Below are 15,372 nucleotides of genomic sequence, written 5' to 3' on the forward strand. Positions count from 1 at the left end.
CGGAACAATGTTAGTTTAAACACCGATGCATTAGCTGCGTGCGCATCACAATTTGGCGTGCATTTGTTTTTTCGTTTGCTTGTTCTTGCAGATCACATTGTGCTGCCTGTTCGACATTATTCACACCACGTATTTCTTTTGATTCCTTTTGTGTTACCTTTGTTAGAGCCCCCCTTCCCCGTCCACCATAATGTACTGTGAGCGAATATGGGTTTGTATAACAAATAAATAAATGAATAAATAAATAAATAAATAAATATAAATAAATGAAAAAAATTTAACTTCGTAATATTCGCCGTAAAAATTATCAGTCTTCATATACGGAATGGAACTGCAGGTTCTACGTGATTAGAAAAAAAAATACTATTTGAGTAAAAAAAAGAAGAATGAAAAAGAAAACATTAGAATAAGCACCCTGCGTTTCTGAGTAGTGGTGCTCAAAAAAGGTGCATATCGTGGCTTCCACTGTGTAAATTATTACAAAATTGCGTGGGTAACCAAAGTAACTAGCGCGTGAGTCACTGATGCGAGTGTGCATTTTCTAAAATAAATATTCCATGCGAGGTCCATGGGCGATACAGCCGAGTGTTTCTAGTCGTTACACATGTGCATAAGCTTCTTGATCCGAATCATGCTTATGTTTTCTATTTTTGCCCATTTCCCTGTTCCAATAATGAATATTTGGGACACATTGTTTTTTAGTGATCTACAAGATATACACGCAAAATGAATCTCTATTTGAGATCAGTAAGCATGTGACTGTAAAAACGCTTGTCCAGCGCATGGCCATTATTGCACTTTTCATTTAGGCGTGGTAACAATATGTTCTGCTCGTCTGTGTTCCTTTATACATTTACGCGCGCGCTTTGCGACCGCAGATATCAGAGTCAAGTTCGACGTCCATTCTTCTGCTTCTTCTGAACCACGAAATAATCTCCAATACGCAAAAGCCGATGTATTTGTCGCCGTTTTCAAGTGGTCTTCCTCGAGTGTCTACTATTCTGTTCTCACCTTTATCCATTTCAAACTCGGAAAATGCATTTGGCAACTACAAAAAACCGACGATTCAGATGGGTGCAAATAACAGCCTTCCATTCGTCTCGTGGTTCCAGGCGCGCTTCAACTCTTCGGGAAATTCTCGTTGCTCTGTTTAGCGTCCTGCGAAGTCCGTGCTGTGAGCATGACTTCGTCCCTCCTCATCCAGTAGTGAAAGGAGGCGTAATAGGCACCCACCAACGCGGCGTTATTTATATTTAGTGTTCTCAAGACAAAGAAAGAACTTCCGAGACCCTTGGAAAACGGTGACGACGTGGAGAAGTGAAGTACGCAAGCCTCTTCGAAGAAGGCGGAATTTAATGGCAAAAAGCCAAGAAGAAAAAAAAAGAAACACCTCAAGAAGAAAGCTATCTCATATGCAACCGCATTCGTCCCAACGGAGAGAATTCGAGCTGTCATGGCCGACTGGTTGCGAGACGGATTCACAAAGGATGACACCGCATCCCACCTCGCCGAGCATCCTCCTTTTCTCCTCGGACTTCGTGACACTCGAGGATTGTACGCCACTCCGCGGGTAAGAAGTGTGAGGTGCTGCGCCGTATCGACCAGGTTGCTGGCCCACGCGCGGGCGCAGAACGCGGAAAGCATTAGCAATTCAGATTGGGGGAAGTATAGGCGCACCCCTGCCCTTTTCACGGGCGGTCTCCCCCAAGGTGGCCCGAGAGTTGGCGTAAATCTCTCTGCTATGCGGCAGCGATCACGATGGTTTCGCATTTCTGCGATGGTCTCACCTGGCCACAAATGTCAGTTTCTGTTGTGTCGAGTTTCTTCGATTTTGCTTTCGCGACGCGTCAAACCCAGCCAAGTTCCACCTGTTCTGCGTATCTCGTGCCAAGATGAAGAGTATTTTCTTTTTTTCGCAACTCTTTGCATGCTTTGGGTTGTGGGTAGACAGACGCGTTTTTGCATCCGAATAATGTAGCAAGTACCATTTGCCCGTGATTATCAATATACACAAGGCAGTTCTTTAATTTACTGGGCTAGTGTAGTATAGACAATGTAATACATCTCAAGGTCATGCATTGGGATCGGCCATTCTACATCTTTACTAAAAAATGCTAAATTAAAGTCTGCGATAGGTTCTGAACTGATTAACTAAGGAACATTCAGTCGCTGATGAATAAATGCTGTCTAGGCTGATAATTTAATTACCGGAACTGCTAGAAACACTAGTTACTTTTGAACCTGTCTCAGCGTTTTACGAACTTAAAGTGGAATCAGAGGGACAGATGAAATGAGCGTATAAAAACGCTAACGCTGGTGAATTTCGATTTTAAAGCGCCACATAAATCTTTACAAGATTTTCACGAACAAAGACCAAAGTGCCTGCTCCCCAAAATAAGGTTGTTCGTGATCAGTGATCGGGTCTGATGGCTACTGCACGTTACGATTTGCCTTTTTTTTATAACGGGTTGTCTCTTGCGTATATGTCATCACCTACATGCACATCTCTCCTGTATTCTGTCACTGTTTCCTAATAAATAAGCCGTGCGCTGGCACGACAACGCCTAATCTCGCTTAAAGAGAGAAAAAGAGGAAGGCAAGGGAAAGACAGGGAGATTAACCCAAAATTATCTCTGGTTTGCTAACCTGTAGCAGGGAACGTACAAAGGGATGCGATACTTGAGAGAAAAAGAATGAAAAAAAGAACAAAAACAATTCCTAAAGCTATATATATATATATATATATATATATATATATATATATATATATATATTAGAGAAGATACTATATGTCATTACTGAATGACTCATTTCAGCTACTACAGAGTAGTCGCCGGTCAAAAATTTCTGGTCACTTCAAGAAACCCAGCGATGAACGGAGAAGGGGGCGGGGGGGTTATCGATCTTCATTTAGCCTTCACGTTTCCAGAAAGCCGCGGCACAATCATGTTCAGGCTGCTAATGCGGGGACAAACTGCGGAGTAGCGGAAGACACCGCGTTCGGTACGTACGCATGAGACAAAGGCCGAACAGCTTCGAAGATCGATAACCGACAGCAACCGCAGGTGCAACCAATGTCTAGAGTGCTTGAAAGAAATCTCGGAAATGTAGTTCTCGATACGTACACATAAGCCTTTCCGCGGCGGCGGTAGATGCTCTGGGCTAGTGAAACTTCACGGCCTTGTGACGACTGAAGCGTACAGAAAAAGCGTGCGTCCTTTCAGTCCATGGCTCAATTAGAGCCGCTTATGGCTTTTTGCGAGAGAAAGCGCACGCGCTATGGGGAGATTAAAATGGTGGGCACTTCTGAGCGTCGACAAACCGGCGAGAAGTCGAACAGTAACCTTCTATCGAAACCACTGCTGCGTTAATGAATCCAGGACGATGAACTACTGCTTCGAGGGGTCTGTGCTTCACCCCGTAGTCTCGGAAATGATAGTTCATTTCTTTTTCAGTTAAATCTTGGAGGTATCTGCTAATAGACCGAGTAATGTACGGACCTCTTAATTAGCAATTGCTATTGCAATTGCAAAAACGCGATAATAGAAATCAGCTGCGAAGGGCAAAACAGTTTGCTACCCTACACTGGTATAGAATAAGAGGAGACAGAATTACGAAACGTAAAAGGTAAATGTGCTGCAAGGCTAGCATAAGATTAATCGCTTAAAAGAGCGGAAACTTAGAAGGTGCCAACCTTTTGCTCCCAATCGCTCTGTTAAGATCCTTATTGACAGGGATAATGCTGTGAATGAAACCGTCCCGATAATTTTAGTAAGCACTCGTCAGCTTTCCGGCCAGAGACTGCCAACAACTTTTGTCTCATTGGAAGCAGCCTCTCTGGCTTTCGGTCTAACGATGCCCATAAGTAACGCCTACCTCCCTCTTCACCCTAACCTCCTCGACCTTGTGCAACGATGCGAGAGAGCTGGCTCGTAAACTTTTTTCTGGCGGAGCACGCTGTAGCGTTTCGCGCACCAGCGCTGAGGTGTAAACCCGTAGGGGTAGCTTCATCGTTAGGTAGCAGGGGTAATATGGTTGCCTTAGGTCGATAGGCACATTGTGAACGCTCCTGGTCGATTGATCCTTCTTGGGTTGCCGACGTCGTTTGTTCTTTCTGCTTCAGAGTGATTCCGTTTTTCTCCTTCCTTCGGTTCTTCGAGCACAGCCGTGACGGTACCTTTGTATGAAATGGCAGCTACTATATACGCATTGGGAAAATGTAGACATCGCTCCAGGGTGCAACAGGCTATGATATGGGAGCTAAACTACAAAAAATTAAAGCATGGTCAACATTTCACTTGGTATTCTCTATTTTGAGCGGTAAATAATATAGAAGAAATATAAATAGCTTTGGTATTTTGTGAACCAGACGGGGTGAGGCGGAGGATAAGGAGGGTGGATTCAAGGCAGTAACGTCGTATTGATTAGTATGTGTTATCGCATTAATAAAGAAATGCATACTTTTGACAAGGTCACTGTATGCCATATTTATAAGAAAATGTCAGAATTTATCGGTCCCTCGCTCTCATAACGTCGTGAAAATCTTGATCTTGAACTAGATTTAAAATGATCTTGGGGGGGGGGGGGGGCTATGGTTCTTTTATGGCTCTTTCTATACTGCCCGCTTCTTCTGATTGCCTGTGCTTGTGTTGCGCAGCGCGGCAGACTGTCCTGTGGCTAATCGGAATGCATTGGTATTGGTATTGGTTTGTTCAGAGAAATTACGCTTTTCATAATCCTGGGATACGTAAGCACTCGAGCGTTTGAGTGCAATGTGGGCAGTCAGTACAGCATTTCAATTTTAAAGAAAACGCAATAAGCAACGTACCAGTAGACAAAGAGAAAAAAGAGAACCGAGGTGCCCGATTTTATTAATCATGCCATAAGAAGCCAACAAAAAAAGGCACGAAGGACAAGATAGGGGAAACCACTTGTACTTGCTAATTGAATTAAAGAAATTACTAATTAATGGAAATAAAAATGAATTAAAAAAATAACTTGCCGCTTGTGAGGAACAATCCGACGTATACGCATGACGCATGCGGTGCTGTTACCAACTGAGATACCGCGGCCACATTCTCAGGTATTTATGCTTTACTACTAGAACTAACTTTCGGGAAGTTAGCCGGCGCCACCACTCGGGAATCTAGGCGGCTGATGTGGAACATCGCTTCTGCTGCAGGCGTCACGAGTGCGTGATCTTTTTGGGTGAAGGCAAGTGGTCAATAAACCCACACGTACTACCTGGAGGCATCAATTTTGGCAGTTTCGAGACCCTCGTTATGTTGTGAACGAGAAGAAAGGGAAGCAAGGGGCCCGATTTTTATTCATCAGCTTAGCTATGCTTTGTTCTTTCTTGAATCCCTATTCGCTTTTCTCTAGCAGGTCGCTTTTTTTCACAGACCGCTGCCGTGAATTTGGCTGCAATTTTTTTATGATATGCACTATAACTGGAAGCAAAGGTACAGTCCTGTAGTTATTATTGCATTTTTGACCTTTCATTTACACAAGTCTGATATAACAGATACATTTAAATTTTGTGGCGTTAAACCTGTACTGAAGGTCTACGCTATGCAGTTTGCGGTTTACGCTATGCAGCATCACTTCTTTGAGTTCGATGTGGTCCTGACTCTCCCTCGAGGCCCGTTGCCATCTGCGCCCCCTCGCTTACTGATAGCCGTCAAGTTCAATATGCCGCTAAGATTATTTCCCATCATTCGTGGGAGAAATACCGAATGTAAGCAAGACGTAACATTATCGTTCCCATCACCAGTGCACATTGTGAACCTCAGAGTTGCGTGAATGACCCACTGACCTTAAAAATTGCTACGTAAACTAAGCTGCTAGGCTCCTTGAGTTTTTGCCTTTGAAGTTTGCGTTTAGTGTTTCGTCAACTGGTAGCTTTCTCTCTTAATTCATTAGTTCACTCAGTACCTCCCATCTATTCATTGACTTCTTTCTGTAGGCTGAAAGTTTTTTTTAATAAACTATTGATTTCTTTCTTGTTATCACCCGCCGTGGTTGCTCAGTGGCTATGGTGTTGGGCTGCTGAGCACGAGGTCGCGGGATCGAATCGCGGCCACGGCGGCCGCATTTCGATGGGGGCGAAATGCGAAAACACCCGTGTGCTTAGATTTAGGTGCACGTTAAAGAACCCCAGGTGGTCAAAATTTCCGGAGTCCTCCAGACTACGGCGTGCCTCATAATCAGAAAGTGGTTTTGGCACGTAAAACCCCAAATATTATTATTATTATTTCTTGTTATCACACCTTTGACGGGACCTTATTTCGAAGCGGCCTGTACTCGTCGCTTGAGGACACATTCTGTGGTTCTTGTCAGCAGCGTTTCCACATGCTGTCTCTCTCTTCACAAAGCTGTATTATTTCCCTATTTATCCAATGATAGTCTGATCTTTTTTTGCTTTAGTTCTACTTCTTTCTCCGTGCATCAGTACAGATCAGAAAAGAAGCTTAATAGTCATACGCTTCCACGTGATCATACTCTAGAAGACTTTGCCACCTATAGTTCTTTATTAGTCGATCTACGGTATCATCATCATCATCATCATCATCATCATCAGCCTGGTTACGCCCACTGCAGGGCAAAGGCCTCTCCCATACTTCTCCAACAACCCCGGTCATGTACTAATTGTGGCCATGCCGTCCCTGCAAACTTCTTAATCTCATCCGCCCACCTAACTTTCTGCCGCCCCCTGCTACGCTTCCCTTCCCTTGGGATCCAGTCCGTAACCCTTAATGACCATCGGTTATCTTCCCTCCTCATTACATGTCCTGCCCATGCCCATTTCTTTTTCTTGATTTCAACTAAGATGTCATTAACTCGCGTTTGTTCCCTCACCCAATCTGCTCTTTTCTTATCCCTTAACGTGCCACCTATCATTCTTCTTTCCATAGCTCGTTGTGTCGTCCTCAATTTGAGTAGAACCCTTTTCGTAAGCCTCCAGGTTTCTGCCCCGTAGGTGAGTACTGGTAAGACACAGCTATTATATACTTTTCTCTTGAGGGATAACGGCAACCTGCTGTTCATGATTTGGGAATGCCTGCCAAACGCACTCCAGCCCATTCTTATTCTTCTGATTATTTCCGTCTCATGATCCGGATCCGCCGTCACTACCTGCCCTAAGTAGATGTATTCCCTTACGATCTACGGTATAGCTACATATAATTTTTACTGCCTTCTGGACGATCCTGATCTAGTGCCCCTGTTGTTCAGTCATGCTAATGCTACATAATATTGGTCAGCTCTCCTGTTCAATTACTTCTGGTATATTTCACATCGCTGTCGACAGAATTATATGTATAATGGATGATTTCGTAAAGCTATCGTACCGCCGTTTCTCATGAGTGTAGATATGAAACACACTCAATAACCTGTAACCAGCGAATAAATAAAAAAAATTTCTTACCCCTCTGCTAAAAGGACTATTAACGTCTGTGTTAATGCCATCTGAGATTACAAATTTTCTAGTTAACTTTCATAGCACCGCGTCAAAAACCCTAAGTTGTCCTCGACAGACTTGTTTGGGGGTCTTTAAATACCACAAATGGATTAATCATCTGGTTTTGTGACGACCGATGTAAAAGCCAAATGAGCTTTGTTTAATTGAATCGTTGCTAGTTGTTACGTCTGGTCGCGTTTGACAAAAGTCAGCGTTCCACCTCTTATACGATCACATTTAGTTATACTAAACTGCTCATAACCGTTAATTTTATATAGAACACATTCTTGCGTAGCTTAAGTTTGTTTCACAGAAGACGATTACGTCGGGCGTATTTGCACATGTCGTAAGCATTAACTGTCGTTGATTCCAGTGCTTTCTTGTACTACACGTGCTTATTTGTATTACACTAAAATCTATTAGTTGCTTCTCTGTTGTCACATAAATTTAATAAATATGTTTATCATTCATGAAAGAATGGAAAACTTGCCGACATGTTGCTGTATTTAGACCTAGGTCTGCCTCTAGCTCAGCCAATAATATAGGTCCCGTTTTATTTTTTTCCTGAATAGAATATTAGCAATACTTGTCCACACACACTAAAATGAACGCGTCTTAGCTGTCGCCTTCGCACGACATAAATTTTTCTTCAATCTTTGTGCGCGGTTCTCATTAATGGCGAACTTATCTGCTGAAAATTATGCGTGCTAGAATCCACATCTCCCCGGCTTCTTTTATGACGAACTTTATAATGATGGGTGTCCATTTTCAGTTTCTTCCTCTTAACCGGTGTACTGCTTAAATGTCGGTATTACCCGGAGGGGAAAGACGCCGTCTCTCGGTAAGGCCCGCACGACAACATGGACATCTCCGTGAAATTTTTAGAGAATAACAAGAATTTCTGTATTACTTCTTCTTGAATACTGCGCTGCAGTATCAACTGCTAGTAGAAACTCTCCGATATCTTTGTATCTGTCTGCAACGCCGGTCTCTACGAACTGAACCATCTCCTCTAGTTTTTCTATAGTTTCACAGTATCTGTGTTATTTTGCTCCTACAGCTGGTAGAACTTATCTGAAAGCCAGTGCAATAGCCTTCTACATTTTTCCGCCTGCGTCTATTGAAACGCCAATATTTTTTTTTTTGTAAATTTTCCAGTTTTTGCAGTTGGAACATTTATTGCCGTTTCCATAGCCTCGACTTTAGTACTAAGAGCAGATATAAATTCAGACAGTTTCCTCATTTGTTAAAGCAGTTTGGGATTAGTATCTGATTGTGCTTCTGTGCACTTTCCCTTTGATATTGTTTCTTGTGTTTGAGACTTCTTTATCATCGACGCAGGTCGAACGCAACGACGTAGCCATTCCGTCTGACGTCATTGACTGGAGGGTGGTTTTAGTCATACGAGAGCACTGAATAAAATAATACCTGCCCAATCGTCCTTCACATTTGACGCTCGTTTGTTCGGGCAACATTGTTTTCAGGCGCGCTCTACAATGTCTCAGCGGCATGGTTGTACATTGTGATGAAACACGGCAGTTCTGCGGTCAAGAATTCTGACGGATTGCTTTAAAAAGGATGCCTCAACGTTCTTCTAACGAAGAAACAACATATGTGAAGCATGTCGTGCACCGCTGAATTGTGGAGGGCCGCGTCCACCGCTCTACTCATGTAGGCTCAGGTCCCGGTGACGTCAGCCATCGTTTTCGTGGCGATCTCTCCGGGAAGACGATGTATCCTAGGGTCACCATCCTCATGCTACCAGACGCTGTCTGACCTCCTACTGTTGCTCCCTTATTGACAGCTACGCAGCAGTTCCTTTGTCTGGCGACGAAAGGACAACATATGCAAGGTATGTCGTGCAGGACTGAACTGTCTTACAAGTATATATTGTAGATTACGATTCAGCAGGTCAACGTATGGAGGTACAGTTAAATTTTTGCGTTAGCTGGTAGGGCTTCGAGCGCCCAGAGTCGCGCAATAAAAGAAGTTAATGAAGGCACTTGTCACCATTTCTATGCGTCGGAGAACCTCAAGGCACATTGATATGCCAGACCCTGAACACCTTTGCTGCGTAGCAGCTCTTTTACTCCTTTTAAGCTGGGTTTATGACCTGTTTTCTTTTCCTTTACTCGGAATATGTTCCACTGCCTCGCTGCAGCGCTCGGGAAAGATATTTCTCTGAGCAAATGAGTTACCAAGAAATGCAGCGCAGAAAGCGCTCAGAAATGCAAAAGTCCCATTTGCTTCAAGACTGCCTATGACGCACTCGAATATACCCCTAACCGTAAGGAAGCCTGCTGGATTCGTTCTCATGCTTCCCGGTGGGATATCATTCGGTGTCCTTACAAAAGCCATTTCAGAGGACTCCACATTCAGTGCGCGGTTAAGGGCGCAGCAGCTGCAGACACCGGAATGAAAGGACAGGCGCAGCCGTCATTCTTATGGTAACTACTCCGACAACGGTTGGCTGCTTCAGATAAAACGTTCCGCAACGAAACCCGCCCATATTACCTTCCTCATTGCAGTATCGCTGAAGCGATGTTACGTTACAGGAAGCCTCTTTTAGTGGCAACGAAGGTTCCAACGGTAAATCAGGCGAAGTTTATCTAAGATACTACGGCAGACTTACGCGGACTCTTGTACGGCATTCCTCAATGATCGAGGTGGTCCGTGGTGGAATGCGCGGCCTGGGCGGAGAGTGTTATTTACTGCTGGCCCGGGGAAGTCGTTCGTACAAAGTTCGGTGCTATCACTTATTTTACCCGTCATATGTGCTTCTACAAGTGTTCTGCCATTAAGAACTAACTAAAGTAAAGGAAAACGTGTTCGAAACGTCTTTCCCGCAACTATTCACTCGCTGTTGGCGCATTTTAGCCGTGTCCAGTAAGATAACGACACACTTTTAATAGAAATACGCAACATCGATTTTCATTTGAGAACATCCGCACCCACACAGCATAACCCTCACTCTCCCAGAAACCTATCCGAAAGAGCGGAAAAATTATGCATTGTTCTAAACTGGAGAAATGGGCACCATGCATTGTAGCGAAGAGGCCTACGATCTCACCCCTGTGAGATCGTAGGCCGCAGTAGTAAGTTCGGTTGTGAAGTCGGGGGTCCGTGCGGCCAACGAAGTTTTAATGGATGGTTCCGTGCCAGGTACGGGGAGAAAAGGCTTCAAGCGACGTTTAAGAAAATGAAGAAAAACGAAATATATTCAAAAAGGTACATAATTGAGATTTACAAAACGGCTCCAACTATCGGAGCGCACTGTAGCAGCAATTTGGCATGTCCGAATGTCACGCTGTTTCCGAGACTCCTTTTGCTACTCACTGCCGTCTGGATCCGCTTTTTATGCCGGCGTCGTCATTGTTCATGGTTTTCACCACTCCGGCGTCTGGAGACCGATCCCGGCCTCGGGGAAGCGATGGGGTTGGGTGACCGATAGCGTCGGGCCACCGAGGGTGTCAGGAGGTCCTCAGGTCCTGGTTGCCTTTTTCCTTCGAAGGGAGCTTGATCGGAAATGTACGTTCCTCACTTGGCACAAACAGGGAAAGATCGGGAACGTCTGCTGGCTCCGATTCCGGCGTGGACGTGTCAATCGTGCTCACGGATGTGAAGAATCGTGCCCTGAAGCGTGACAACTACATGTCGCTTGGGTGGCATCCCCGCCCCCCTCACTGAACGGGCACAACAGCTCAGAGATTCCACTGTGAGCTTACTTTTGTATATTAGGTGATTCAAATTTTGTTTAAGTATACGTACGTTTTTACAATCTGAAAGGAAGCTCAATTGACACAAAAAGCATTTCCATAGACATTAGAATGGACTTCAAAAAGGCACAGTCCGACTTTTACACGTGCATAAATTTGGGTTGTTTTGATCTGACCCCTTCTTGTTCAACCTGAGGGTTACGTAAGCTGTTACCGACGTCGGAAAGGGAAGTTCACTATTATAAAGAACGCCTACCATGCAACCAGGCCAATAGAACTTAAACATTTCGGTATTTTCATGGCAAAAGAATGACAACCATTCCACTCTGTGAAGATGAAATGGCAGCGGAAGCTGACGACAGTCAATCTCGCAAACAAAAAGCAAATTGCTTTCATTGCCATTCCATCTTCACAGAGTGGAATGGTTGGCCGGGTTCGCGATTGTTGTTTTCTTTGAACATCGCGGGAAAGTTCTTCGTTCCGCGCCGGCGCCGTTTACGTTCTGGTTGCTGTTCCCTCCGGCGCTCCTCGTACACATGTCTTTCTTCGGGTGTAGGAACTATACGTGTCGTCCCCATCGACAACGCGGCTATGTTTAGTGCCGATGCCTCTTCTGCTTATATACTGAGATAACCTTGACGTCAGGCTGTTTTTTCATGGTGAGCGTTCTAATGTGTTCCGCATTTCGACATCTTCGCCGCCGCACTGCACCCGTACGTGATCACACACAAACCAAACAATGAAACCCATTGTGTATGGGTTTGTTGGAAATCACTAAGTCCGTTTATGTTAACGAACACTAAAAAAACTACGGAAGGTTAGTCATATACAGCTTTCGCTGTAAAAGGCGCCTGTATGACTGACCGCACCTGCATGTATACAGGAAACATTAGTCTGCCGAATTTTACCTCACGTCTAACCAACAATCGATGGTCGCATGCTAAGTTCGTGTTCTCTTTAACAACACACCGCTTATACTTTATAATGATACCAACGAATTTTGCGTCAAAGGCAGCCCTTAACTAAATTCTCTTTCTAATGCTGGAATTTTCTGACTCACTATACAGCCGGTTTAACGAGAATTCGACGTATGCGTTCGCAGGAAGTAAGCGCAGAGCTTTGGTGTCTTTTGTTTGCCCCACAGTTGCGAAAATGAAGGCTGTTAGTAAGCTCACCATCAAGACCGAAAATTGCCCCATATGACTTTATCAGCAGTGCATCCCCCAGCTGCCGGTAGTCCTCCCCCCAGCACGGAACGGCAAGGGTGCGTCGAGCCTACGCTCTCCTCATTATGTGGTACGTACCCGGTAAAATGGATTGCTTGCCAAGACTGCCACGTACGGTAGAGGCCGGCCCTCGTCAATTTGTATTCTTCTCGCCCTCGTCTCCCTCCATCCATTCTTACTTACCCATGCTCTCAATTCGCTCCACAGATGGCGCCACATTCCCAGGGCTGGCTCCTATCCCGCCAAAGGGGCTCGGGATGCGGAGCGGCGGTTCGGCTCGTCCAAACTGGCAGACTCGCTCTTGTTGCAATGGCAGTGCGATCACGTGGGGTGCAATGTCCCACTGCGTTTCCCACACTTAGAGCTGAAATGCAGGCGCACGTTGAAAGCACACACCCTTCTTTGGCGTGCATTGACCTTCCGGTAGGTGCTTTGACTCGTTCTCGCGAAGTGCGCACAGACGCACGAAGTCAAACATCGAAGAGCACAAATATAAAGCTTTCTTTTTCTTTCTTCCACTTCGTATCATTAAAGTTTGTTTGTTGTTCGCAGTAAATTGCAGCAGTTGTATATCTAGCGAAGTGCGCGTGGGAACACCTTACTTCTGGCCGGCTTTCGCTTCAACAGAAACACATGGAAAAGGAAGGGACAAAATACACGTAGTATAAAAAAGAAAAGGCAATGGGGTAACGCCCTATGATATGATAGCGGCAGAAAATGTAAGAACTGCTCTTAAACCCTTTCGCTGAGGCTTCCTGTTGAGAACAAATTTAATTAGGGAATAAAAATTTAGCTACAGATGGGATTCCGCGGCTGCACTTTTGCATTTTCCATGTGTGCTAGATTTTGGCGTCTGAATCTTGAGAGCTCGTAGGCTGTAACCCACACTCAGAAGTGGATAACTAGTCTAATGTTATTGCTTATCGTGCGTCCTATTTTGCTACCATGTCTTATACGTGTGCGCTTGCACGTAGAAATTCCTACTTTAAGACGAGATAAAAAAAAACATGCTCTAGCAGCATGCGTCACTCGTGTAACAGTAATTCAGAAATTTTCCCATAGAATAGTGCTGCTACACTTCAGTTATCCATATTCACAACAAGCATAGAGCTGCGCGGCGTGATAAACACTGCTGTAATACGATCTCAACTCTATACTGCAAGGCTTAGTCTCTGGCCTTGATTGTCAAAGTAGCGCGATAGCACGCTTTCTTCCTTTTAATACCTCGAAAAAAAAAAGAATAACATAGTTTTCTATTGAAAACTCAGGCTGACTCTCAGCACGTAATGAGAAAAAATTTCTCGATTGTATTGTTCCTAAAAACGATCTTCAAAAATCTGGAGCAGTCTTAGTAATGATACATCAGCAGTTTCGTGATAATTGTATTCGTTTGTCGACGTCAACGTTTTCTACGGGGGGTTCATCCACATTGGCCCCTTCGCTTCGAGAGTAATAGTAGGTAGTCTAACATGCACCGGCAGAAAACTCAGCTTTTCTTTGAAATAATTTCTATCTCACTCTTGAGAAGAAAAGTTTAAAAGTTAAATTTCTTGTGTGATGCACATATTTTCTTATTTGTATCCTTTTAAGATCAGGTTAATTAGAAGGAGGCTTGTTTTGAAAAGAGGATAACAAATGTAAGATGATCATATCGTTAGAAAATACTAATTGTTGAGCTAATTAGTACTGCGTAACAGTTTAGAGAAATTAGCGCTAAAAATACCCACACCCATGAAACGGCATGCCTTAGTGTGCGCCTTTTATTAGCGTTGATGGCCTTCAACAATTCTGCTAGATGATAGTACTGCATAAATATGGCTCTTACTGATAACGCGCCGCAAAATCAAACTTGCTTTTGAGGTTATCATAAACTTGACACGGATGACCTCAAATTTTATTAACTAGGCGCACATATAAGCGTTGGGGCTTTAGCGTGACAATGAGAAAAAAAGTTCTACCCCCCCCTTTTTTTTTTCTCTTATAGTCAAGCTGTTCCTTCTGGATGAATATAAATGACGTTGTAAAAAATTTACCTCATACTCCTTTCTGGCATCCTTTCCTCGAATATAAGGGCTAATGCAAGTCTTATCTTCACTTGTCTTAATTTACATATGTATTAATCGTGTATTGGAGGCGTTTTCTTTTTTTGCTTCTACACTGCTTATGAACGTGTGATGAGGCGATGCAGCGTTCGCCCTAGTAGTAGTTAAGCAGCGGGTGCGAGCTGGCAGTGATGAACGTCCTGCGGCTTTTACAATAAAGTAGTAGCGTTGCCATCACATATAACTCTGGAGTGATGTCCACTTATGAAACTCGGAAATGACTCCTTGCGCAAGAAGTCGATAAACTGTGCCGGGGGAAATTGCGTTGTCTAGCGCAAGCGGGAGTCTCCATGTAGTACCGATTAAAATGTTAAAAGAAGGCAAAAAAACAAAAAACAAACATAGGCGTCGTCTGCCGAACACAGAGCGGAAGAACAAACGGCCAGGCGCCCCTTCAATGAAAGCAACATGAGCACGATGAAAAGCAGTCGGAAACGACAACAACGGAAAAGAGAGAGAGACAGAGTGGACAAAAGGGCGGTAGATGCTAAGAAGGCCGGGAGGGAAGTAGTGGGATCGCAGCTTGAGTCGACTTTATGACGCGTTGTCTGCCGCACGTACCGTGTTTTCTTGCCTGAAAGCAGCGTGGCGTTTGCGGAGTGTTGACTGAGCAACACGCGTATCTAAAAAAAAAATAAAAAAATACCGGCATTGGCGGGAGAAAGTGCAGCAACTGAATGATTCCAGAAGGAAATGATATGCATTATGCGTGTGATAGCAGAATGCAGGTGTATAAAGAAATATTTGTGAAGGGACAGAAGATATGCTTCTTTTTTATTGTTCTTGCCCCAAATCCCAAACTACAGAAGTTTCAAGTGTTAGGCATTTTTGCCATTGACGCGCTGGGTTGAACTGGAAAACTTGTTAGA

This window comes from Dermacentor variabilis, chromosome 10 (genome assembly GCF_050947875.1).
Source record: "Dermacentor variabilis isolate Ectoservices chromosome 10, ASM5094787v1, whole genome shotgun sequence".
Taxonomy (NCBI): domain Eukaryota; kingdom Metazoa; phylum Arthropoda; class Arachnida; order Ixodida; family Ixodidae; genus Dermacentor; species Dermacentor variabilis.